Below are 20,612 nucleotides of genomic sequence, written 5' to 3'. Positions count from 1 at the left end.
AGGCAATATCTCAGGGAATATGGCTTGAGTGGTAGGGCTAAGAGTTAGTTTTTGCGTTGTAACACCCCCGGTCCCCCAATCAATAGTGCATTTGGTGGCTATCATCCATGTGCGGCCTAGGTTTATATTACCCTCCATAGTTCCAGTAGGCATGACCAAAAAGTCTTGAGCTACAATTCCATTGTCATAACTGACAGAAGTGTGCCAGATTCCAAAAACCGTAGTTTTTTTCTTGTTGACACCCTTGACTTGGATAATACTCTCAGATAGAGGTGGCTTCCCTAACTGACACCACACCCCATAGGATAGCAGATTATATTTAGCACCCGTGTCCAATAAGGCGTTATATAGCACTTTTCCATAGGCACTATTTAACTCAATAGGGTATCGTAGAGGTGTGTCAGAGTCCAACCAATTCTCTTCGATTTCCACGTGAAATGCATTTGTGACTCCAAGGTTAGCCTCTCGTTTTTGTCTTATACGTTGTTGTCGCTCCTTAGCCTCAGCTTGAGCTTGTATCTTCTTTAACTCGGTTTGTGCTTTGGCGGCCTTTTTTCGATGAATGGCCCGTAGTTCTTCTTGGCTTAAAGGATCATAATATCTTTTGAATTTACTCCCATTGAGGAATCCAATGGTTTCAACTCCATCAATAGTTTCCACACGAAGGGTACCTTGTGGGGTAATTTCACATACTCTATATGGTCCTTTACCAGCATATTTCAACTTTTTCTTCTCTTTACGTACTCCATACATAAGGACTTTATCACCAACTTTGATGTCCTTGTCCTTCACATGGTGATCAAACCACTTCTTTCTCCTATCCTTTTCCACAAGAGCATTTTGCACAGCCAACTGTCTCTCTTCGTCTAGTTTTTCTAAGATATACAAACGCTCGGTTAAGGGGTTACCATTCCATCCTTCTTGCGAAGCTACCCTAAGACTAGGAATGACAAACTCCCAAGGCATAACCGCTTCTTGGCCGTATACCATTTTGAATGGCGTACAATTAATAGCCACTTTATAAGCAGTACGATAAGCCCATAGAGTAGATGTCAACTTCAAATCCCAATCAGTGCGATGAGCTTCTACCGTCTTGGTTAAAATAGAGATTAGAGTCTTGTTGGTGCTCTCGGCTTGTCCATTAGCTTGCAGGTAATAAGGTGTAGACTTATGGTGGGATATCATAAAGGTCGTGGTAAGCTCTCTTATTACCTCATTTATAAAATGGGTACCATTATCACTAACAATTTCAAAAGGGCAACCAAATCTTGTGATAATGTTCTCAAAAAGAAACTTAGCTGTTGTCCTCGCGTCAACTTTTTGTGAAGCCTTAGCTTCAGACCACTTTGTAAGAGGTCTAGTGCTATCAATGTTTACTGCTCAGTATAGAAGGCCAGAGTTTTGGATTTTAAAGTTGAAATCGGCAAAAGATCTGTAAAGGAAGTTCTTGTTTAGCATGTATTTACCCATCCAGACGTGATAGCAAACGGTGGAAATGTGTCAGATATACATCAACCACGTTGCAATTGTAAGTATTCTTCACATCTCAACTGCATTTGATTTGTCATTTCACTTATTGATACTCTCAGTTTAACTTTTGTTATATATTTTGCAACGTTTATCCCTCTTCTTATGAGCAATGGCTCCACTCTTCACATCTCAACTACATTAGATTTGTCATTTTCACTTATTGATACTCTTAGTTTAACTCTTGTTATATATTTTGTAGATGTTTATCCCTCTTCTTATAAGCAATGGGAGTCTGTGGAGTGCATAATAGGCCTCTTCCTTGTCGTTCATGCCCACATTGGTTCTCTACAGTATTCAGGGAGAACCAGCAAAAGCCTGGCTGATGAAGGAATATTTTTCTATGACCACTTCTACCAACTCTGTCCAGGGAATAAGAATGGCATGTCGGTGAAAGTGTCTCTACCAACCGACTGGAACACTATGGACTGGCCAATTCCTGAGGAAACAATGGTGGAGGCAATGCGAAGTAAGCTCTACAAGGATATACAGAGGTCTCTACATAGCTCTATTCCCACCAAACTGGTTAGAATTGCAAACTTTTGTCATGCTGCACTGTCCATAGAGTTGTTTCATAACTACAATATACGTGTTATGAAAACTATGTTCATGTGAAAATCATTTCAACAGTCATCCTATGAAAAACTTCTTGACAGAGGATGGTATGTAAAGGAAGAGATTGGCATGCGGTGTGAGGTCGCGCTTGACACTCTAGTTGTCAAGTACATGATTGCAAGCCAATCATTGTTAGTCTCCTTTTGGTATATGCGATCACAAATGCTCAGACGTAAGTACATTCCTATGGACCAGATGTGGAAGTGTTTGATAAAGAGCATGGCCTAATGTTGGTAGTTACAATAAGGGATCTATGCAGTCTTCTGCAGTTGCGGCACGACATAATTGAAGAGTCAATGGACAGGGACCTTTCAGATTTTTCCTTTTTCCTAGCTGACCGTAAGCTGATGCAGCGTAGGGAGAAAGATATTTTGTGCAAAGAGTTGGATGGTCAGGTTGAAATAGTGTCAATGTAACAAAGATTCTTGTGAACCCAAGTGTATACGAGTGACTTTCAATACATGAAGTTTTTTTGAGCTCATTTGTCAATTGTGGTCTGTGAATATAAGTGTTCTTGAAATACATTTCTTTAGCCATTGCCACATCTCTCTCTCTCTCTCTCTCTCTCTCTCTCTCTCTCTCTCTCTCTCTCTCTCTCTCAATGTAAGGCAACACAAAGACATGATAGAAGAGTCATCTTAATTCATTAGAAAGTACAAACTCGTCCGTGAACAATGGACTGAGAGACAATTTCGGTAAGTATGGAATCAAAATGTCTTCAAGGTAAAAATCAAAGGTATACCCTTTAAAAGAGGGTGGTGAGATAGTTGTTCCTGGTGGATTTAGGTCTCCCTTTTCAGGAGTATCATCAATCAGTAATGTATTATTTGCATCAAAGGGTGCATCGATTTGGCTGAACAGTTTGTACAAAAGATGTAAGTTGGGTTTTTAAGGGTGGTAGTGGCCCTTGACGATAACGCATCTTCTCTGATCATACAAAAAGGCAAAATCTGTCGTATCAGCACCGGATACACCGCAAACTATTCTAACTAGTGGCGACAAGTTTTGCCTTTGCGCTGAAGACCATACGGCAACTCTGAAGCGCGGAAGAAGAAACTGAATAAATTCTTTTGTTCCTGGACAAACCACAACTGGACAAGTACCCATCCGAAATGTTTGCAAATCCTCGTAGGTGTCTGTTATACCCAGAGGCACGTGCATCATCAGCAATCGATTGATGTCCAAGATAATCAACCTCTGCAAAAGTTGACAAGTACATATAAGTAGTTAGAAGCTGAACATATTTTGCTATACTTGAATAGAGATTACTGGAACAACCGTATCTACAGGTAGAAAGGGTCCATACTGGGTATCTATAGTGTTGTTGTCATTGTTGCTATCCTCTGCTTTTGCTTCGTTGTCGTAGTCATCATTCTCATCTTCATCAAGGGTCTCCCCATGGCTCTTTCTGCCTCATCCAGGGTTTCCTCCAAGGTCTTTTCCTCACCCTCTGTTGGCCGGCTTGCCTCATCCATAGGCCTGCTTTCCTTATCCATGCTTGCCTCATCCAGGGTTTCCTCCATGGGCTGTTTTGGCTCCTCCACTGGCCTACTTGCCTCTTTCATTGTCTCCTCCATAAGCCCCTCTTCTTGTACACTAGCACCTTGCATATCCTCGTTTGGCCTTTCTGCATCCTCGGCCCTTTCATCTTTAGCTGGTATGACCCCCTCGGCCCGTTGTGGTTCCACTGTATCTGATGCAGGGGCTTGTGGTGGTGGCTCATCATGTATTGTCTTATCGATTGTGCAGTCATCCAAGCAACTATCTTCAGCTTCTCTGGGGTTCTACATAGTGAGAAGGTGTTGTATTAGACTTGCACGATATCTTTGCAAATAATCATATGTGTAGTTTTGCACAACACTCTACAAAATTGAAAGACCACATAGTGAGAAGTCTTGTATAAAGAAAACCAAAACTGACCGAATGCATTGCCAAATGGTTACCTTAGTCATGAAAGTTTGTAATGCAAAGTAGCTTTGCAGGACATATTTTGCATGGAGAAGACATCTCCAGCCGCAAGAAGTTGCATCAGTTTGATTTGGTACTGGCACATCTTTGATTGGGGCCTTGTATAGTCGTACCTTCCACATAGCTTGCCGTAAGCAAGCAATAATCTCTTTACACAACTGCGTAAAGGAGTATCAGGATGTTAGCTTGAGGCTTTCAAATTTACATGGATATCCATACGAAACACTTTCTGATACATAACACTTACAGCCTAATTTCAGGGTGGGTTCTTTTTATTGAATTGAACACCCACACTGTTGGTTGGTCAACATCAAGGCATATGAGACTCCAGTGATGGTTGTTTTCATAAGAAAAGATGATGACGGTTACTTCCAGCATAGCACAGTGGAGAAACCGACTTTCGAGTGTGCCAGATGGACTGTTCTTCTGTCTAATAATCACAGACATTTGTGGATCAAGAAGAAACACCTCTGTGTGGGTGTGCGGTGGAAGTTGACTTTTGATCAAACTGCAAGGAGTGTACCTAATTTAGTACACCTATCATTTGAGTTTTCAAAGTTAGCAAAATATTAAAACTTACTTAAGACAAACATAGATAATTGTATCTGATATCTGAGCATCTGGATCTAGCAATATATTAATGTCCACTGTATCCAAAGCCAGGTTTCTGGCTCCATCTATAAATGGTATCTCTGCAAGCAAACCATCCTTCATTGAAAGTAGAGTATCTTTGTTGCTGGCATCTATGGATCGGGTCACATTGCATTCTCTTTGCCTATGGGAATCCACTGCTGCTTTCATGTTCTCCTTAAGTTCTGCTTCCCTTATGTCTTCTGTTTGGCGAGCAACCGTCTCTGCCCTTGCCCTTGTATTAACATCATGTGTGACATCTACAACTGTGACTTGTGGCAATAGTTCAGGGGGGTTTAGCAAAATTTCCCTCATTTTCTTATCCCTGCAGTCATTGGGTACCAGAAGTTTGTCATACCTCCACCTTACCCTTTTTAGTGTCTCGTTGTCTTTGTCCATTACAGTCACCCTGTGGGCATGGGCTGCTACAATGGTCATGTCACTGAAGTACTCAAGCAGGAAGTCCTCTTCTGCTTCCTGAAGAGCCATCAATGCAACCACTTTCCACCTTTTAGTGCCCCAGGTCGCTTCCTCACAAATCGACCTCACCATCCTCTCGAAGGGCAGATTTGGTATGCACAAATCAACACATTTCTCCGCCTTCCTAATTTCTCTGAAAAGTCCCATGCAGCTCTGTAACTTCTTCATCCTTGGACCTTTCAAAATCTTACTTGGTTTTCCAGGTCTCTTCTTTGGGGTTGCAGATCTGCTACTTGCCTTAGCTGCTAACCCTGGTCCCTTGCCTCCCTTTCTTGCAGTGGCCTTTGTTCTAGCCATTCCATTGTATACAAATAGAAGAGTGTCTCTCTCTCTCTCTCTCTCTCTCTCCCTCCCCAAAACTCTCCCTGTCTCTCACCAAAACGTATCTCATTACTAACGACGCCCGTGAAAGAATTTTTTGACGATAAAATACGCCTCTGTGCGCCGTTAGTGAAAAGGAGAGAGAGAGAGAGAGAGAGAGAGAGAGAGAGAGAGAGAGAGAGAGAGAGAGAGAGAGAGAGAGAGAGTTCGAACTCTCTCTCTCTCTCTCTCTCTCTCTCTCTCTCTCTCTCTCTCTCTCCTTCCCCCTTGTCTCCACCTATTTCTCCCTCTCTCTGTCATAATAATCAATATCTAATTCTCCTAAATGATTTTCTCATATTAAACTGATCATTTAATGTGGGGAAGGCCAAGGGAGAAAAAGCTAGAATATTGGTTAAGCTAGCAGACCGGCCACAGTAGAGATCCAAAGGAGGGAAAATAGGGATCCAAAGACGGGGCCATCTGCAAAAGAGACATGTGTAACAATGGGCTAAAAAGACCCTAAGGTTCAGCCCATTAAGTCTTCCAAAATTATAAGGTTCCAAAATTCAAAGGTTGTGTCCAAAGGTCAACTCTAGGGAAAATTGGATGCTTTGTGTGTGCCCTAAAAGTCTTTGCACATCCCTACATGGGAGGGGGCGAGCCCTAAAGGTAGGGGATGAGAGAGAAATCCACACACACACACACACACACACACACACACACAGGCTCCCTTTACACAAAGGGAATGAGGGACACATGTTAGCTCCCTAGGCCAGATGCCCACAAGGTGTGCCCAATTTCTATTGGATGACCCTTGAAGTGGACCAATGAGAATTAAGCTAGAGTAAATCTAGTTTAATTAATTTAAAAACATTTAATAAAAGAAACCAATGAGAATTAAGTCTCCTAGAAGACTATTGGGCAGTCTCCCAAGGGGTCCAATGAGCATTCAAGAGCCCCATGGCTTGCCTGATTCCTATTGGCCAAGAGGCAAAGGGGTCCAATGAGAGTTTAGTTTAATTATTTAATTACCTAAAGCTCTCACAAAAGGGGAAAGGGGGACACATGTCAGAAGGCTATCACTTATGCTGCTTAATTGTAATTGGCTTTTGACTTGGGGAGGGCCAATGAGGCTGCAGCAAGAGCAATTAGCAAGAGGGCTCGCCCAAGAGAGAGAGGGGGCTGATTTTTGCAAAGCATTATCACACACACACTCACACAAGCTCATGTGTGAAGAAAGAGAAGACTATCTCGTCCCAAGCTTTAATGGAGAACTCATCACCTACTCCAAGCTTGTGAGATAGAAGCCTACATCAACACTCTCTTGGCATGTGGATGCAAATCCAACGAAGAGCCAAGCTTCAATGCATGCTCATCTCCTCTACCAAGCTAATTACTAAGCTAAGCTATGCTACATATGAGTGATTATGTGAGGAGATGTACATCTTTCTCGTAAGATACTCCTTCTTCCTCTCAATCTACTCTCATACCCTGCTAGCTCTCACCATCTTCGAAGGTGTGTGAGGTCTTGGGTCTGAGAAAGGGGATAATTCAAGTTGTGTTTGTTAAGTGTTTTGCTTAGTGCATGAAGTTTCCATCTTCATTGCACTAGCTAGTCTTGAAGGAACACAAAGAATTGTATTGTACAATGTCTCTCTTGATGGGAGAAACCATAATACAAAGCCTTTTGGAGGGGGGACCGGCTCCATGAAAATCCGGTCCTCAACTGTTGTCAATAGCTTAATTGCTCTCTCTTTTGAAAGTATTGTCGATGCTATCTAACTAGGTGTTATGCTTTTTGTTGCTCTCTCCACCCAAGCACTCTTGTAATTCTCATTAGGAATCTATTCTAATGAAATGCCCACTATGTTCATGCTAATTTCCGCTACACATAAGTTATTAGGCCATTAAATGTTACATTGGTATCAGAGCTCAAGGTTTCTCTTTTCTTGCTCAAGAAGGGAGCTAGCTACAAATGGTTGGTATTATTAATTGCCTGTGAGTAAGTAGAATAGGGATTTGTCAGCCTTGCAGTGCGCCTGCCTTCGTGCAGTTAACGGGGCATCACCGTCGAGAGCTATGGTTTTAATAGTGGAGTCCTATGGGGCTTGCCTACGGTTTAACCACTATTGAGCTATTAGAAGCTTGACAGGAGCCGGTGCTGTTTTGGTGTCGAAAGACCCTCTCTTCTATTCCTTGCAATTAATGGTATTCGAGCCGCGGGTACAGTAGCTTGAGTGCTTTTTCTAAAGGGGTAAAGAGGAGTAGCAACTAGGGCTTGAAGTGCCAAAGTACACCTAAAAGTTGTTAGAATGGCTGACAATAGTAAAGAGAGTGAAATTAATTTTGATAACTTTGATTTTGCTCATGAGCAAGCTACTAATGATGCTTCAATGCTTGTTAACAATCTTGTTTCTAGGCTTCAACAAGCCATGGGCAATCCATCTCTCCAAAGTGAAGTGCAACGGCAGCTCCGTGCTCACGGGATTCTCCAAGCTCATCACCATGACGAGAGAACACCTAGGAAGCCTCCTTGTGAGACTACCAAAAGAGGTCTCTCTCCGATTCGGGAAGAAGAAGAGAATCCATATGAAGGGCTCAAGAATTTACTTCTTGATGATGCATCTCCTTCCCAAAGGAGAACTCAAGAGCCTCCACCGAAGGAACGAGAAAGAAGCGAGTCTCCCGCCACCTCGGCGGAGATGGCTCCACGAAGACGACGGGCTAAATGCTCTCCATCACCACCAAAGCGGAGAAGACCATCACACTCTTCTCCACGCCATAATTCAAAGAGGGATGATAAAAAGCAAGAGAAGAAAAAGGCGAGAAAGAGGACACCCTCTTCTCCATCTTCTTCATCCTCTTCCTCTTATGAAAACTATGGTGAAGATGACAAAGATCGAGACAAGAAAAAGGCAAGAAAGAGGTCACCCTCTTCTCCACCTTCTTCAAATTCTTCACCCTCTGAAGAAAGTGATGGTGCAACCTTTGGACCATCAAAAAGAAGAGGCCATAGGAAATCCTATGCCGCATGGAAGAGGTCGTCCAAGTTGAAGAAATTCAAAGAGGGAGGGAAGAGCATCTCTTTCCTTACCTATGATGGTACCTTTGGTGCTACGGACAAAGTCTTGGCCTTTATCCAGCAATTCGATGCGGCGTTTGGAGATGAGGGCTTCACGGAGTCCTCTAAGCTATGCCATGTAGCTATGCACTTTCAAAAGTCCTGCAGACAATGGTGGTCTAGCCTACGAGCCAATGGTGAAGCTCCACGAGCATGGAAGGCTTTAAGAGCTTCCATTATGAAGCAATTTTTGGCCACCGATGCCAAAGACAAAGTACTCACCGAATGGCGAAGCTTAAAGCTCTCTCCCAATGAATCCATCCACAAATATGTAGACAAGTTTTGGGACCTACAACTCAAAGCCACTGTCTTCAAAAGGTTGGATTTTGGAGAGAAAAAGCAACAATTTTGTGCGGGCTTAACCAAAGAAATGGCGGAGTATGTCAACTCCCAAAGACCACGTACCATATCGGCGGTAATACAGCACACTATGGTCGCCTCTCGAATCAATTTCCAAACGGGGGCAAAAAAGAATAATAAGCCCCCGGAAAACAAGGGTTCCAATGAGCCTAAAGGGAAGGACAATGTCCAAAAGTCTCCTAAGAGCAACTCCAACAAAGCTGAAGAGAAGGGAGTTTACAAAGGTAAGAATAAACTCTCTCCTGAAGAGCTTGAGCGTTATCGTAAGGATAACTGGTGTTTCAAGTGCGGCGAACAAGGGCATGCGTACCGCGCTTGTCCCCAAAAGAAAAATCGCCAAGATCCTCCTAGAGCATCCTTGGTTGAAATCCAAGAGGAGGAGACTCACCAAACTCACCACAAAGGATCTCCTCTATGCCATGCTTGGGGAAAGGTAAGAGAACATGATTCTTTTATTCTCTTTGACCCTGGTTCTACTCACAATTTTATATCTATAGAGTTGGCCACCAAGCTAGGAATACAATCCTACGAGATGGGAGATGTCCTACCCGCAGACACTGCCTTTAAGGGGAAAGAAGCTTCAGTCACTCCCTTAATTGGGAAATTGAGGCTTCATGTCCAAGGCTATGTGGACAAAGAGGACTTCTTTATCTCTCCTCTCAAGCATGAGGATGTAATCCTAGGAGCACCATGGTTTGACCGCCTGGCTACCGATGTTAAATTTCCTGAAAGGAGAATCTCCTTTAAGTTCAGGGAAAAAGACATGTATATAGATGCTAAGGAAATGGGTAACACCATCCCCATTGTACATACACAAGCTTTCAACAAGTCAATAAAGAGCTCTATTTCCGTGTACATGATTTTTGTTAAAGACTCTCAAAATGAACCTAATGCTTTAGCAAAAGAAAATAAAAGCAACCAAAAGGAATTAGAGTTATCCAATTTTCTCCAGGGGTTTCAAGATGTTTTTATTGACTACATCCCTTCTGAGCTACCTCGTTTAACCTCCTAAACGAGGTAATGATGACCATGCAATTGAACTTCTTCCAGGAAGTTCACCGCCTAATAACCTCCTTATAGAGTTTCTCAAGCTCAACAAGAGGAGATTATGCGGCAAGTGCATGAGTTAGTTGAGAAGGGCATGGTTGCGCCTAGCTCATCTCCATTTTGCTCACCTGTGCTATTAGTGCAAAAGAAAGACAACACATATCGTATGTGTGTCGACTATAGAGCACTAAATAGGATCACTATCAAGAATAGGTTTCCCGTTCCACGGGTAGAAGACCTATTTGATAAGCTACAAGGATCGACCTACTTCAGTAGGGTTGACCTAAAGAGTGGCTATCATCAAATAAGGATAGTTGATCAAGACATTGTAAAGACCGCGTTTCGCACTACATTTGGTCTTTACGAATACATTGTCATGCCTTTTGGCTTGACCAATGCACCAGCCACATTCAACCGCTTGATGTTCAGGCCTCATCGAACCTTCACTGGAGTGTTATTTGATGATATTATCATCTACTCTAATTCATTGGAGGAACACAAGCAACACCTCCAGGTAATATTTCAAGTTTTAAGAGAGAATAAACTTTATGTTAATCGAAAGAAAAGTGAATTTTTCTTGCAAGAGATTCAGTATTTAGGTCATATTATCTCTCAAGATGGCATCCAAATGGATCCATCCAAGTTAGAGGTAATAAAAGGATGGCCTAAACCAAGGAATCTTCATGAACTAAGAAGCTTCATAGGTATGTGTGCATACTATAGATGCTTCATAGAAAAGTTCTCACAAATTGCGGGACCATTACATGTCCTAACAAAGAAAAGCGTTAGGTATACATGGTCTGCTAAGGAGAACAATGCTTTCGAAAAGCTTAAAGAAAAGTTTATCTCTCAACCTGTGCTTACACTACCGGATCTCTCAAAACCATTTGAGGTCCAATGCGATGCTTGTGGTGATTGCCTTGGAGCTGTTTTGCTCCAAGAAGGGCACGCCATAGGTTATGAGAGTCGAAGGCTCGACCCTGTTGAGCAAGCTCTAGGCATATACGAAAAGGAACTCCTTGCAGTTCTACATGCCTTAGACTCATGGAAGCACTATTTATTGGGGACTCCTTTCATTCTGCGAACGGATCACCAAAGTCTTAAGTACTTCATGACGCAGACCAAGCTCTCCGACAAACAAATGAGGTGGGAAAATTTCCTTTCGCAATTTCATTTTCATATTGCTCACATTGCTGGCAAGCATAATCAAGTAGCCGATGCACTCTCAAGACGGCCGAGAGTGAATGCGGTTTCCATAGCAACTCACAATGATCTATCTTCAATGATAGATGAGTATGCTATTGATCCCGATTTTAGAGATGTGATTTCAACCCTTACATTAGGGAAGAAAGAAGAACCATTTACTTTACAAGATGGTTATCTTCTCTATGGCAATAGACTATGCGTTACTAACTCCCTGCGTGAGAAACTAATGTATGAATCTCATGCTCCCCCGTATGCGGGGCATAGAGGGATTCAGTCTACCTTAAAGGGAATTGAAACATATTTCTATTGGCCTACCATGAAAGTCAACATACAAGAGTATGTTTCCAAATGTGTGGTATGTCAAAAGACAAAATTTGATAGAGGGAAGCAACCTGGATTGCTTCAACCCTTGCCAATCCCTAATTCACCATGGGAGAGCATATCCATGGATTTTATCTTTGGATTGCCCAAGTCTATCCATGGGAATACGGGAATATGGACGATAGTAGACAGGTTCAGTAAACAAGCTCATTTTATACCTGTCAAAAAGACTATCAAAGCCCATCAAATGGAAACCCTCTTCATTTCACAAATTTTCAAATACCATGGCTTGCCAATGTCCATAGTGTCGGATAGAGATCCTAGAATGACCAGTAATTTCTGGAAGGGTCTCTTTGAGAATTTAGGGACAAGGCTAAATTTCTCTTCGGCCTATCATCCACAAACGGATGGCCAAAGTGAAATAGCTAACCTAACAATTCTCGATCTACTAAAAGCCTATGTAACGGAAGTAGATCAAAGATCCCAATGGGAGAAGTACTTACCCTTAGTGGAGTATGCTTACAATAACACTGTACATACTTCCACGGGAAAAGCACCTTTCGAGGTAATTGAGGGAAGATCAAAAAGTCCCTTGATACTTAAGGTACATGGGAAGATCTTCGCTGCAGATGAGTATAGCCGAGACCTACAAGAATCTTTCCAAAAGATTAAGGATGCTATCTCTATCTCACAGCAAAGGCAAAAGGCTGCTTCTGACAAGCACAAAAGATCCCAAGCCTTTAAAGAAAACGATTGGGTCTTGTTAAAGTTTCCCAAGGCTCGATTAAGGCACACAATGGGCAAGAATCCTACGGGTCACCAAAAGTACTATGCTAAACTAGCAAAAAGGTACTATGGTCCCTTTCATATTCTTAGGCCAATCAATGAGATGGCCTATCAACTCAAGTTGCCCAATCATTGGCTCATACACAATGCTTTTCATGTGAGCCTATTAAAGCCTTACAAAGGAGAGCCACCTCAAGAACCAACTATTGAAGACCCACCGGAGATCGAGGAACAAGAAGAGGTGCTGTAGCCCGAGTCCATTCTCCGACATGAAGACAAGGTACTAAGAGGCGGTAAGACTATCCGACGATATCTTATTAAGTTTAAGAATTATCCTTTTGAAGATGCTAGATGGATGCAAGGCATACAATTAAAGGATAACCTAAACCTTGTCAATGCTTACAATGCTTCCCAAGAGTAAGCAAATGTACAAAATGTTAAAAATGAACAAAATTTTTATCTTATAAGACTCTCTTTTTCTTTATTTGTGCACAAAAATGAAGTAGTATGCATGCTTAGATCAAGTTTGCGGAGACGACGTCTCCCAAACACCAAGTAGAGCTTGTCACTCTACTATGGAAGATTGATAGGAGTAATGTGCAGACATGCTTGCGGCAGCCTCAGGCTCTCAAGCGCCAAATGGACTAGTCATCCATTGTGGAATGATGTCGTAGGGTAACATAGGGATCCTCTACCCGCTAAGAAAAAGGACTCATGAACATGCTTTATCTTCTCTACACCATAGTCGAGGACGACTATGATTTCAAGAGAGAGGTAATGTCATAATAATCAATATCTAATTCTCCTAAATGATTTTCTCATATTAAACTGATCATTTAATGTGGGGAAGGCTAGGGGAGAAAAAGCTAGAATATTGGTTAAGCTAGCAGACCGGCCACAGTAGGGATCCAAAGGAGGGAAAATAGGGATCCAACGGGGGGGCCATCTGCAAAAGAGCCATGTGTAACAATGGGCTAAAAAGACCCTAAGGTTCAGCCCATTAAGACTTCCAAAATGCCAAGGTTCCAAAATTCAAAGGTTGTGTCCAAAGGTCAACCCTAGGGAAAATTGGATGCTTTGTGTGTGCCCTAAAAGTCTTTGCACATCCCTACATGGGAGGGGGCGAGCCCTAAAGGTAGGGGATGAGAGATAAAGCCACACACACACACACACACAGGCTCCCTTTACACAAAGGGAATGAGGGACACATGTTAGCTCCCTAGGCCAGATGCCCACAAGGTGTGCCCAATTTCTATTGGATGACCCTTGAAGTGGACCAATGAGAATTAAGCTAGAGTAAATCTAGTTTAATTAATTTAAAAACATTTAATAAAAGAAACCAATGAGAATTAAGTCTCCTAGAAGACTATTGGGCAGTCTCCCAAGGGGTCCAATGAGCATTCAAGAGCCCCATGGCTTGCCTGATTCCTATTGGCCAAGAGGCAAAGGGGTCCAATGAGAGTTTAGTTTAATTATTTAATTACCTAAAGCTCTCACAAAAGGGGAAAGGGGGACACATGTCAGAAGGCTATCACTTATGCTGCTTAATTGTAATTGGCTTGACTTGGGGAGGGCCAATGAGGCTGCAGCAAGAGCAATTAGCAAGAGGGCTCGCCCAAGAGAGAGAGGGGGCTGATTTTTGCAAAGCATTATCACACACACACTCACACAAGCTCATGTGTGAAGAAAGAGAAGACTATCTCTTCCCAAGCTTTAATGGAGAACTCATCACCTACTCCAAGCTTGTGAGATAGAAGCCTACATCAACACTCTCTTGGCATGTGGCTGCAAATCCAACCAAGAGCCAAGCTTCAATGCATGCTCATCTCCTCTACCAAGCTAATTACTAAGCTAAGCTATGCTATATATGAGTGATTATGTGAGGAGATGTACATCTTTCTCGTAAGATACTCCTTCTTCCTCTCAATCTACTCTCATACCCTGCTAGCTCTCACCATCTTCGAAGGTGTGTGAGGTCTTGGGTCTGAGAAAGGGGATAATTCAAGTTGTGTTTGTTAAGTGTTTTGCTTAGTGCATGAAGTTTCCATCTTCATTGCACTAGCTAGTCTTGAAGGAACACAAAGAATTGTATTGTACAATGTCTCTCTTGATGGGAGAAACCATAATACAAAGCCTTTTGGAGGGGGGACCGGCTCCATGAAAATCCGGTCCTCAACTGTTGTCAATAGCTTAATTGCTCTCTCTTTTGAAAGTATTGTCGATGCTATCTAACTAGGTGTTATGCTTTTTGTTGCTCTCTCCACCCAAGCACTCTTGTAATTCTCATTAGGAATCTATTCTAATGAAATGCCCACTATGTTTATGCTAATTTCCGCTACACATAAGTTATTAGGCCATTAAATGTTACACTCTCTATAACACACACACACACACACACACACACACACACACACACAAACTCTCTCTCTCTCTCTCTCTCTCTCTCTCTCTCTCTCTCTCTCTCTCTCTCCAAAGCAGACCAAAACACACTCACACACACACACACTCACTCATTCGCTTTGCCTCTCCACAATACTAAAGGCGTGCGTAGAGACATCCAAAGAGTAGTTGGCTATCTCCGCGCGCCTTTAGTACACACACACACACACAGAGAGGTTCTGTGTGTGTGTGTGTGTGTGTGTGTGTGTAAGAGACAGAGATATGTGACAGAGAAAGAGAGAGAGAGAAAGAAACAGAGAGAGAGAGACCTTTAAGAAAGAGAGAGGGTGATAGAGAGAGAGAGAGAGGCACAAGGACCTTTGAGAAAGAGAGAGAGAGAGAGAGAGAGAGAGAGAGAGAGAGAAGGCCAAACCTTGGTAGAAGACGCAGACGTAGTCTCTTTTTCACCTTCTCTCTGTCGCAGACATAGACGTAGACGCATTCTCACTTTCTCCTTCTCTTACTCTCTTTCATTCTCTCGGTGTCTCTCTTTCTCTCTCATACTTTTTAGGTGTCACTTACTAACCAATCCCGCCGCATTAAATGACCGAACGTGCGGCATCATTCCATAGAGATTCTATTTTAATGAACACATGGGGCGCCGCCGGGTGTTAACCTTTATACGTGTCTAGAGAGAGAGAGAGAGAGAGAGAGAGAGAGAGAGAGAGAGAGAGAGAGAGAGAGAGAGAGAGAGAGAGAGAGGATCATAGAAAGAGAGTGAAAACTCAGAAATTGAGCAAGAGAGAGAGAGAGGGAGACTTATTACTGTCACAGAGACATAGAGAGAGAGAGAGAGAGGGACTGATTCTTGTCAAAGAGACAGAGACAGAGAGAGAGAGAGAGAGAGAGAGCGCAATGGAGCAGACGCCTCCCATGGAGTTTCTGGAAACTCCCCCCACAAAAGGTCATTTCTTTCACTCTCTCTCTCTCTCTTTATAACAATAGCTAGCGGTGTGCGTGTGTGTGTGTGTGTGGAAACAAACAAATCTATACTGTTGAACACACACACACACACACACACAGATACACACATACAGACACAAGGGCGCACACAGACTCTCTCTCTCTCTCTCTCTCTCTCTCTCTCTCTCTCTCTCTCTCTCTCTCTCTCTCTCTCTCTCTCTCTCTCGCTCTCTATCTATCTATCTATCTATCTATCTATCTATCTATCTCTCTCTATGCCTCTCCACAGTACTAAAGGCGCGCGTAGGGACTTCCAAAGAGTACTTGGTTGTCTCTGTGCACCTTTAGTACTCTCTCTCTCTCTCTCTCTTTGTGTGCCTCTCCACAGTACTAAAGGCGCGCGTAGGGACTTCCAAAGAGTACTTGGTTGTCTCTGCGCGCCTTTAGTACACACACACACACACACACACACACACACACACACACACACACACAGAGAGAGAGAGAGAGAGAGAGAGAGAGAGAGAGTCTCTCTGTTTTTTGGTGTGCTTTGGAGAGAGAGAGAGAGAGAGAGAGAGAGTCTCTCTGTTTTTTGGTGTGCTTTGGAGAGAGAGAGAGAGAGAGAGAGAGAGAGAGAGAGAGAGAGAGAGAGAGAGAGTCTCTCTGTTTTTTGGTGTGCTTTGGAGAGAGAGAGAGAGAGAGAGTTTGTGTGTGTGTGTGTGTGTGTGTGTGTGTGTGTTGGTGTGCTTTATAGAGACAGAGAGAGAGAGAGAGAGAGAGTTTGTGTGTGTGTGTGTTTTGGAGACATAGAGAGAGAGAGAGAGTGTATGTGTGTGTGTATATCTGTGTCTATCTGTGTGTGTGTGTGTGTGTGTGTGTGTGTGTGTGTGTGTGTGTGTGTGTGTGTGTGTGTGTGTTTTGGTGTGCTTTGGAGAGAGAGAGAGAGAGAGAGAGAGAGAGAGAGAGAGAGAGAGAGAGAGAAAACAAAGACTTGACATTGTTTTCTGATGAATAGGATTAAGGTCCAGTAGGCAGAAGAGACTAAAACCGGACCCAGAGCTTGTGTCAGGATTCCAACCTTTATAAGCTCAGTTGCTTAGCACTTCTGCCAAAAGAACTGTTGACTTTTGTCAAGACTTTGATCAAGAAGAGTCAATCTGTGAAGATGAGTCAGAGAGGTCGGCTAGCCAAGAGGATCCCTCACCCTCTATAGTACTTATCAAGAAAAATACTTGAAAGAGGAATATAGACTTCTCAGATGATGCACATCTCCCAGCAAGCAGTCCTTGTTCAAGTAAAGGTAAAGCCAAAGAGGATGTGCCGTCTTTGGAAGAGCCAGTTGTAACTGATGAGAGGCTCTTCGATTTTGCAGCATCGTGTGGTGCTGGGAACAAATATGATCTAGTTCATTCTATGTTTAACCCAAAATTTGATATTGAAGACCTTTCAGCTCAGCACAGTGAATTCTTGCAGCCCTACAGAGATCAATTTGAACTTATGGTGCAGGTGGAGGGTTGTTCTGCCTAGTATGGTTGTGGTTCATTTAAATGACTGTGGTGGCAAAGGATAGGGACTGAAGAAGTATAGGGAATTACCACCTGCTTGCCGACATTGAGCTTGCCCTTTGCGCCAAAAAGAGTGCAAACTTATTCAGGAATCCTTTGGCTTTATGATTTACCTGAACAGCCTGTTTGGATTCCTCATGCAGAATCCTGATGAGGTGATAAAGGAGCAGGACGCAGCACCAAATGAAGAATGCGAGGAGACAACACACATACAAGAAGTCGAGGAGGTTGAAGATACAGTCGACCTTGAGGTTGAGGCAATTGAAGTTCAAAGAAGTAAAATGCTCTCTGTGAAAACAACAGAAATCAAACTATCCTTGGATGTCAGTAACTTCACTGAGAAGCATGCTCAGATGATGTTGCCTGATGTGCCTACGTTCAGGATTGGAGACAGGACCTATATCTTTTTACATGATGTGCAAAGCATCTTTTATTTAAGGGAGGACTTCTCCCTGGCTATCATTTCTAGAATCCAAGAGGAAAGGAGTGGATTTGTTTAGAGGATAGTAGTGATGATGAGGCAATGGAAGCATCCAGCAATCCGATGGAATGCCTCCGAAGTTGCTTTGAGAAAGCTGAAAAATACAAGGAGACACTACCAAATGAAGCCACCTTCCAAGCAATAAAACAAAGCTTAAGACCATCAACAAGTCACAAAGAAGTGGAGGATTGGTTTAACCATTCAGGTTAGGAGTCAACTACGTCTGTGGACCTATGGCAGGAAAACCTCTTTTTGCAGGATGAGAGCTTCATGGTAACTCTCTCTCTCTCTCTCTCTCTCTCTCTCTCTCTCTCTCTCTCTCTCTCTCTCTCTCTCTCTCTCTCTCTCTCTCTAAAAACGCAGCCGTTTTTTGACCTAGTAGATATCAGTCCACTCTTTTGATCATAACTTCTTCATCCGAACTCCGATTTGGGTGATCTATAGCCTCAATCGAAGAGCACAAAGTCCTCTACGCATTGATGTAAAGACAGAAATTTTCAGAGTTATGGAAGGCGTTTTTGTAGCAGCATTTCCGAAGTGAACAGGTTCAACAAAATTGATTCTCATCTCCTATTTTACATACAATGTCTTCCGGCACTCGCGAGGGTTCTTCTTCTTCAACAAGGTCCACAACCATTGTGGAAAATGATCCAAAATCTCCTAAGTGTGGAGATAGCAACACAACCACCCAACCAACAACATCGAAAACCATGATCATGGCGTACTTGGTATCATTGCAAGAGACCGTAAACAAACAAGGCGAAGACTTACGAGCACTTGCAATGGAGAATGACACACTAAGGGTACTTGTGGTTGAGAATGAGAATCTCAAGAGGACACTTGAGATGCAAACAACACGTTTGATGCAACTTGAAGAGGAAGTCAAGGAATGTAAACGCTCTCTTGTGGACTTGAATGCTTTGAAGAAGCGGATGAGCAAAGTAGAGCATGACCATGTATTGAAAGAGGAGAAATTTGACACTATGAGCCGGGATGTATGCGACATGAAAAATGTATGCACAAACAAGTCTTGGGCTGATGTATGTGGTAGCAATGTGGTTTCTAATTCCTCACTCATGCAAGCTATGGTTCAAACAAAGAATGTTGAGAATGTGGATTTGGAGGAGTTGAAGGAACGGGAGCGACGTTCCAAGAACATTGTTATTCGTGGAATTTCCGAAGAGAAGTTAGAGACACCTCCTTCTATTGCCATTGTTATTGAAGATTTCTTCAAAACCCACTTTGGCATGTCCGGAGTTATGGTCTATGGAGCACATAGAGTGGGGAAGCAAGGAGCTCCTCGCTCGGGAGAATGGCCAATTGTATGTACCATGCCGGATGAGACCAAGCGAAAGATTATCCTTGATAATAGTTGGATCTATTTGAGGGATACAAAATGTTTTGTATGTGAAGATCGCACTATTAAGCAACAAAATATGCGTCGCAAGGCATATGAGGAAAAGAATAATAAAAACAAGGAGATCTCTCATGAAGAAAATGTGCCCAAGGAGGAGGCAAGTCTCTCAAGCAAATAGGAATGCGTGACCTATGAGACCGAGTTACAATTGAAAATATGCTTTTGGAATTGTAATGGATACCCATGGAATGCGGGGTTTGGCATTGATGAACTAACAAACAAAGCCGATGTTGTACTTCTTGTTGAAACTTGGGAGCATGATACACAAAGGATTAACGGCTTGGAGGATTACAATGTACATTCATTGATGTGGTCAAAGAATCTCAAGCAACGAAGAGGACAAGGAGGGTTAGCATGTATGGTTAAGAAAGGATTGGAAGATTTTGTATCAATTGTGAAAGATGACAAGTACAAACGTTATGTATGACTGAAAATTATGACACCAAAAAGAGCACCCATTTTTGTAGCCGGTTGCTACATTCCTCATCATGATTCTCCCTTTTATGCTTGCATGGATAGAGATCAACCATTTTCTGATTTGGAAGAGGACATTGCTTATTTCAAAGGTGAAGGTGATGTTATTGTATTTGGGGATATGAATGCTCGCACAAAAACATTGCAACATGATACTCAACAATTTGATATGCCATACATTTCAAAGGAGTTGGAGAAAGTTCACTTGTATGATCGTACTTCAATGGATGAGAAAGAGCCGGATCACTATGGAAAGTTACTTTTACACATGTTTAATAGCACGGGTATGCTCATTGCCAATGGTGTATCTTTGTGGAGTGGAACCAATGGATTTACATGTAGGAGACATAATGGGGATAGTGTGATTGACTATATGCTACTCTCTGAAGCCATCATGTATCGCATAAAGAGTTTTATGTTTGGTCAATGGACCCCGGAATCCGACCATCGCACCTTATGTATTGACCTTTCATGTGGAGAAGCAACTAAGCATGATAATCTCAACCAAAGGAAAGAGAAGTTATCACTATGTATGGATTTCAAACGGACATCAATGTACATTGAAATGGTTGAGCAAAAATTATGGATGACAAAGCTTCAATGTGATGCACCATTGGAAACTAAATGGGAAGCTTTCAAGAAAGCTATTTGTTCTTGTGTGGAAGAATGCTTTGCCATAAAGCATCTCCATGGTATCAACAAAGATAGATCACGAAAAAGGTGGTTTGATAAAGAATGTCAAGATGCTCGAAAGTCCTTGATAAAGCTTGATGCAACTATGGACAAAGACAACTATCAAAGTCATTTGCATACATACAAGGCATTGATTCAAAAGAAGAGAAGAAGATGGGAAGTAAAGCAACAAGAATTTCAAGTCCAAGAAAAGGCACATGCATGTGGAAGATTTTGGAGAAACTTGAGAGGCAAGCGGGTTGAGAATTTTGGTAACTTGAGTCTAGTGGATATGTA

The sequence above is a fragment of the Adiantum capillus-veneris genome, chromosome 30 (genome assembly GCF_014529385.1).
Source record: "Adiantum capillus-veneris isolate H3 chromosome 30, ASM1452938v2, whole genome shotgun sequence".
Classification (NCBI taxonomy): Eukaryota; Viridiplantae; Streptophyta; class Polypodiopsida; order Polypodiales; family Pteridaceae; genus Adiantum; species Adiantum capillus-veneris.
This window is presented reverse-complemented; position numbering follows the sequence as displayed.